Source organism: Lepus europaeus, unplaced genomic scaffold (genome assembly GCF_033115175.1).
Source record: "Lepus europaeus isolate LE1 unplaced genomic scaffold, mLepTim1.pri SCAFFOLD_3_1, whole genome shotgun sequence".
NCBI classification, from domain to species: domain Eukaryota; kingdom Metazoa; phylum Chordata; class Mammalia; order Lagomorpha; family Leporidae; genus Lepus; species Lepus europaeus.
In genome coordinates this window covers 7,031,769-7,039,395 of record NW_026909276.1, presented here as the reverse complement: position 1 = coordinate 7,039,395, position 7,627 = coordinate 7,031,769, and the positions used below count along the sequence as shown (strand labels likewise).

Below are 7,627 nucleotides of genomic sequence, written 5' to 3'. Positions count from 1 at the left end.
AGGCTCCCAGTTGTACCACAAACTTTACAAATTTCCTCTCAACCTATCCAAAATTACTAAAAGTTCCAAATGTGAGGCTAAACTTTTTTTTTAATAAAAAAGATTTTATCATTTCATTTGAAAGGTAGAGTTACAGACACAGGGAGAAACAGAGAAAGATCTATCCACTGGTTTACTTCTAAATAGCCACAACAGATTGAGCTGGGTCAATCTGAAGCCAGGAGCTAGAAGCCTGGGGCTTCACTCTTCTCCCCCACATGGATACAGGAGCCCAGGCATTTGGGTCATCTTTGACTGCTTTCCCAGACCAAAGCAGAGAGCTGTATTGGAAGAAGAACAGCTGGAACTTGAACTGGCACTACAGGCAGAGGCTTAGCCCACTATGCCACAGTGCTAGACCCTAAGTTTTTTTAAAATAAGATTTACAGTATTTTAAAGGCAGAGATAGAGAGAGAAGGTTGCAGGGAGAGATAGAGATCTTCCATCTGCTAGTTCATTCCCCAAATAGATGCAGTAACAGGGAGATGGGTTATAATGGAGCAGCTGGAACTCAAATCCAATGCTTACATGAGATGCTACATTATAGGTAGTGGCTCCATGTGTCAGCTACTTCATTTCTTCTTTCAAAGGAGTTCTCATCTCTAAGTGATTCAGAAAGATGTACCAAAGGACCTTTGAGGTGGTTATGATAAATTATCTCTTTTAAACTTTAACTTCCACAGAGAACACACAGAGAATTCCACAGTTTATAACTAAATTATAAACCAACACAACCTCATTCCTTGAGAGTGGCCTAACTCAGAGGAAATGTGTAATGAATACTAATCTCTGGGTAAAAAGAAATGATCATGTCCATAAAGAAGATTGCAGTATAGCTCAGCTGAACAGACAAAGGATAACATGATACTGTTAGTCAATAGCAACACAAAAATGTAATAAGTGATTATTTAAGATGCCTGATATTAAAATAATGCACTCAGAGAATTTCATCATTACAGCCTCCATTTTGGACTACACCTTCAACACTATAAGTTTCTATATCACTAGCAGCAATGTGGGTCATGAAATATTGTTGCTGAGAGAGAGAAGACAAGAAGCAACTTATAGCATCAGTGACTGGCACATTAGCAAGACAGAACTTCTGCAAGTAATTGAAATCCATAACTAACAGGTTTATTCAAAACTTCATTTTCTGTGAAAGTGAAATTAAGAGAAGAGATTTGGGACAGAATTCTTAAAGATACGTGAAAGAAGGTTATTGAGTGGTACGTAACTTGGCAAACCCGCAGCAGCAGGTTTTATATAAAGAACAGATCACCCATAAACAGCTCACTCACACCATCAGAGTGCCCAATCTTGGTTTCCTTCTCTTCAGCTTCATCTTCATTATCAGTAATTTTATTCATGTTTTAGAATTTAGTTCAAATTGAAGGTATAATCAGAGGATATCACTACTCCTAATCTAGGTAACACTAGTGAGCAAAAATACAGTGGCTTCAATGGAAAAGGCTCCCACCTTTCAGTGTTATGCCAAACTTATTAAAGAACACAATACTGGCATTTTTACAATGATGGAGTAATAAAAGTCATTAGGGCAATTTATCAGGTTTATAATGCACATCAAGAAAAAGTACTGGCAGGGTGTGCAGGTAAAGAGCACAGTGTGCAAATTGTTGGACATTGTCAGGCAGAAGTGAGAAAATTAAGACAAACTATGCTGGGTAAAAATACATAGGAACAAAAAGATTTCAGCAGGCAATGTTAAGCAGAGAAGCACCACATGGAAGTATGGAATCATTGTTTATTTGTTGGATGCCCTATTCTGGGTTCACAGCTGGGAGGCAGAAATACACTTGGAGACACAGAGGTCCTTGATCCTCTTCATGATGACTTTTACCCAACCAAGACAGTATTCTTAGTCATTCTCACATGGAAGCAAGTGTCTTTATGCCTTGACCTCAGCTGTGGGCTCTTTCAGTTATGCTTCCTCCACTGCTGGACTTAAGTATCCCACAAATGGAGCAGATTTTCTTCCCCAGCAGAGCAGCTGGGGACAACAGTGGGGAATCAGATGTCAATGATTGTAAAAATGTAATTGACCCTACAGAGCCCTCTAGTGGTGAATAGTCACATTCAAATGATTTTGACCCATGATATATCCCAATAAGGACCCCAGCAACACTCAGACCTCCTGGAGTTAATTAAACCAAAGATGCTCTCCAGTTAGCACACCTTCTCTTGCTTGTTATTGAGAGAGGCGCTTGCAGACTTAATCTAGGAGAGCTTCCTTGTCAAATGCTTTGACCCCCAACAGGAGAGTTCTTGCACACAGTAATCATAAGCCTCTCTCCCTGGTCCATGTCCTTGGATGCAATGTGGAAGGAAGGAAGGAAGGAAGGAAGGAAGGAAGGAAGGAAGGAAGGAAGGAAGGAAGGAAGGAAGGAAGGAAGGAGAAAGAAAAGAAAATTGCATTCTGGTGCAACTCATGGGTTTGCTGTAAATTTAGGTAAAGTGGGGGCCGGTGCTGTGCCATAGTCATTAAGCCTCTGCCTGTGGCACTGGTATCCCATACAGGTGCCAGTTCATACCTCAGCTGCTCCACTTCCAATCCAGCTCTGGGCTGATGACCTGAGGAAGCAGTGGTAGACAGTGCAAGTACTTGGACCCCTGTACCCATGTGTGAAGAAGCTCCTGGCTTTAGATTGGCCCAGCTCTGACCATTGTGTCCATTTGGGGAGTGAACTAGCAAATGGAAGACCTCTCTCTTGGTCTCTCCCCTTGTCTGTCTATGCCTGCTTGTCAAATAAATAAGTAACTATTTTAAAAAATTAGACAAAGTGAAATTTATCTGTGTAATTTCTGTTCTATAAAGTAAATCAGAAATTAGAGACTAAGCGTAATTGGTTTTCAAATTTCCTATACATCAAAAATTTACCTCCTGCAGTATCACACAGTAAAATTTACTTTTTCAAAGAGGAACAAGTTTAACAAGAGCCTTCAAAGAGCTTTCTATGACAAGGCAAATTCACTGTTGCCAGAAAAAAATTTGTAAATTTTAGGAAGGCTGATTAGAGTAAATCAGATATGCCTTCTCCTAGCCACATGACTTTGTGAGATTAAGAAAGTGCTTTGTTTCAACTTTTTTCTACTGATGAATATTGTCACTTGAAATTTTTTTCTCTAAAATTAAATATTAATGACCAGTAATCAACCATCCAAATAAGTACATGATAATATACATTAATTATTTTTTATTCAGCACATCATTGTGACAAATGTAGAGTAGTAACACATTTATAGTCAGTTCTGGACTCTTTATTAAAAATAATTGTTTCTATGAGTCTGCTGTGTATCCCGCTTCCCATGTTGGATTTTCTCTCCCTTTTTGATTCTATCAGTTAGTATACAATGGTAGTTTTTTCACTTTATGTTGCTATATGGGCAAACTGTTGAAATATTTACCTAATATGTACTAAACTGATCTTCTGTATATAAAGAGAATTGAAAATGAATCTTTATGTGAATGGAAGGGGAAAGGGAGCGGGAAAGGGGAGGGTTGTGGGTGGGAGGGAAGTTATGGGAGGGGGAAGCCATTGTAACCCATAAACTGTACTTTGGAAATTTATATTCATTAAATAAAAGTTTTAAAAAAATTGTTTCATAGTATCTTTACACTTTGTGTTTCTATGTGGATGCAAACTGATGAAATCTTTACTAATTATATACAAAATCGATCTTCTGTATATAAAGATAATTGGAAATGAAAAAAAAAAACCTGGTGTTAAATTGGAAATGGCATAGAAAATTAATCAATTTTTAAAAAAATATTATGTAGGATCTCTGTCTTTAATGTGCTGTACACTGTTATTTAATGCTATAACTAGTACTCCAACCGTATTTTTTTCACTTTGTGTTGCTATATGGGGGCAAACTATTGAAATCTTTACTTAATATATACTAAAATGATCTTCTGTATATAAAGAGAATTGAAAATGAATCTTGATGTGAATGGAAGGGGAGAGGGAGCGGGAAAGGGGAGGGTTGCAGGTGGGAGGGAAGTTATGGGATGGGGGAAGCCATTGTAATCCATAAACTGTACTTTGGAAATTTATATTCATTAAATAAAAGTTTAATAAATGAAAAAAAATAATTGTTTCATTTTTTCTTGAATCTATTCTGCTTTCTTTGTTTCTATTTTTAAAAAAGATTTATTTATTTACTTATCTGAAAGTCAGACTTACAGAGGAGGGAAAGGGGGAGATAGGGAGAGAGAGAGAGAGAGAGAGATCTTCCACCTGCTGGTTCACTCCCCAAATGACTACCATTGCTGGGATTGGGCCAGGCAAAAACCAGGAGCTTTGAACTCCAACTGGTTCTTCCATATAGGTGGGAGGTGCCCAAGTACTTCAGCAATGTTCTGCTGCTTTCCTAGGCACATTAGTAGTGAACTGGATCAGAACTGAGACTTGAACCTGAGTTCATCTGGGATGCCAGCATTGTGAGCAGCTGCTTAATCTGCACCAAATGCTGGCCTCTCTTCTTGATTCTTAAAGGAAGGACACAGTAATGTCTACCTAAAGAGATATGTACCAGACTTGAGTTTTACTATGGACAGATGACAGACACTGTAGATGTAGCTGAGTTTATGTCCAAGGGATATGACTCATTTAAGTTTCTTTTTTTAAAAGATGTATTTTATTTACTTGAAAGACAGAGTTACAGAGAGAGGTAGAGCCAGAGCAAAAGAGAGAGAGAAAGAGAGTGAAGATGACTTTCTTTCCACTGGTTCTCTCCCCAGTAACTGCAATGGCCAGAGCTGAGCTGATCTGAGCCAGGAGCCAGGAGCCAGGAGCTTCTTCCAGGTGTCCCATATGAGTGCAGGGGCCCAAGGACTTGGGCCATCTTCCACTGCTTTCCCAGGCCATAGCAGAGAGCTGGATCAGAAGAGGAGCAGCCAAGACTCGAACTGGTGCCCATAAGGGATGCCAGTGCTGCAGGCTAGGGCTTTAACCTGTTGCATCATAGCACTGCCCCCATTTAGATTCTTCTAACAAATCCTGGTGTTAGCTTGACTTGTAAATAGAGACAATTAATAACTTGCACAATAACCTTGGTAAATAACAGAGATATCTTTTGTTTATTTAGAAGGAGACTTTTTAAATTTTTTATTTCATAAATGTGAATTTACAAAGTGCAACTTTTGTATTGTTGTGGCTTCCCCCCCAACCTCCCTCCCTCCCGTGGCCCTCCCCCTCCCTCTCCCATCCCACCCTTTATCGAGTTTCATTTTCAATTACCTTCATATACTGAAGATCAACTTAGTATATATACTAAGCAAGGATTTCAACAGGCTGCATTCACACAACCGCACAAGGTATAGGGTATTGTTCAACTAGTAGTGTTTTTAAGTTTCATAGTAAAACACATTAAGGACAGAGATCCTACATGGGGAGCATGTACCCAGTGACTCCCGTTGTTGATTTAACAATTGGCACTCTTATTTATGACGTCATCAATCACCCGAGACTCTTGCTATGAGCTGTCTAGGCTATGAAAGTTCCTTGAGTTCACCGACTCTGAACTTGTTTAGTCAAGGCCGTGTCACAGTGGAGGTTCCTTCCTCCCTTCAGAGAAAGGCGCCTCTCTCCTTGATGGCCTGTTCCTTCTGCTGGGGTCTTGTTCACCAGGGTCTTTCATTTAGATTGTTTTTTGCCACTGTGTCATGGCTTTCCATGCCTGTGAGACTCTCATGGACCTTTTAGCCAGATCCGAATGTCCCAAGGGTTGATTCTGAGGCAGGAGTGCTGTTTTGGGCATTTGCCATTCTATGAGTCTGCTGTGTGTCCTGCTTCCCCTGCAGGATCATTCTCTCCCTTTTAATTCTATCCTTCATTGTTTGCTTACACTGGTCTAGAAGGAGACTTTTTAAAGTAATTACATAAAGAATATAAGGAGGGAATAGCATTTTTTTTTTGGACAGGCAGAGTGGACAGTGAGAGAGAGAGAGACAGAGAGAAAGCTCTTCCTTTGCCATTGGTTCACCCTCCAATGGCTGCTGTGGCCGGTGCACTGTGCTGATCCAAAGCCAGGAGCCAGGTGCTTCTCCTGGTCTCCCATGGGGTGCAGGGCCCAAGTACTTGGGCCATCCTCCACTGCACTCCTGGGCCACAGCAGAGAGCTGGACAGGAAGAGGGGCAACCAGGACAGAATCCGGCACCCCGACCAGGACTAGAACCCTGTGTGCCAGTGCCACAGGCAGAGGACTAGCTTATTGAGCCATGGCACTGGAGGGGCTAGCATTTACGCCACCATTTGTGAGAATGAAATCCTATATGGGTGCAAGTTCAAGTTCTGGCTGCTACACTTCTGATCCAGCTCCCTGATAACAGCCTGGGGAAACATCAGAGAATTGGCCAAGTGCTTGGGCTCCTTCATCCATGTGGGAGGCCTGGAAGAAGCTCTCGGCTTTGACCTAACCCAACCCCTGCCTTTGTAGCCATTTGGAGAGTGAACCACCTGATGGAAAATCTGTCTTTCCCTCTTCTCTGTAACTTTGACTTTGTAATAAACAAATAAGTCTTTTATAAAATGATTATAAATAAAAATAAACTCTTTAGAAATAGGTGATTTCAGGAGGTCATCAATGCGGCTGAGGAGGTTATGTCCTACCTGCAATGCTGGCATCCTTTATCAGCACCTTTTCAAGTCCTGGATGTTCTACATCCTAGTCAGCTCACAGCCAATGGCCTGGGAAAGCAGCTGAAATGACCCACATGATTGGGCTCTGCCATCCACATGGAAGGCCAGGATGAAGCTTCTTTCTCCTGGCTTTGGTTTTACCCAGCTCTGGACATTGCAGCCATCTGGGGAGCAAAGCAGCAGATGGAAAGTCTCTTCGACTCTGTTTCTCCATCCTTACAAATCTGCCTTTCAAATGAGTACAATATATCTTTAAAAAGAGAAAAAATAGGTGATTTTATCCAATGTTAAAATTAATTCTTCAAAGTTTCTTCAAAGGTACTTTATTATTCTGTATTGTAGGAAATAGTTGAAAATATTTATACCCTTTTTATAGAGATTTTTAAAATTTATTTGAAAGAATTATAGAGATAGCTATAGAGATAGAGATATAGAGAAATATAGAGAAAGAGAGAGAGAGAGAGAGAGAGAGAGAGAGAGAGATGAAAGACCTTCCATTTGTTGGTTCATATCCCAAATGGCCACAATGGCCAGGGCTGGGCTGATCCAAATCCAGAAGCCAGGAGCTCCTTCTGGGTTGCCCACATAGGTGCAGGATCCCAAATACTTGGACCATCTGGGACTTGAACTGGTAGCCATATGGGATGGCAGCACCATAGTTGCTGGCTTTACCCACTATTTCCACAGTGCTGGCCCTCAATTATTTTAAAATGAATACAAAATAAGTTGCATATTCTACTTACAAATAGATTAATAATAAGTACATTTGTTTTAGGAACCTCTAATACTTTCAATCATTATACCAATTTAAAAATCTTAGTACATCAGCTTGAACAGATATGGAGATCCAGGTTGGGTAGATTTTTCTCTTCTGTGGAATTAACATACATATATTATATAATCCTAATGATTTTTAGTTCTTTAAGCT

General features: G+C 40.2%; 1 pseudogene; it reads left to right on the top strand.

Moving 5' to 3' along the window:
• The first annotated feature begins 952 nt into the window (after nucleotides 1–952).
• LOC133755161 (BRISC complex subunit Abraxas 2-like) lies at nucleotides 953–2,127 on the top strand (annotated as a pseudogene).
• Nucleotides 2,128–7,627: the final 5,500 nt, after the last annotated feature.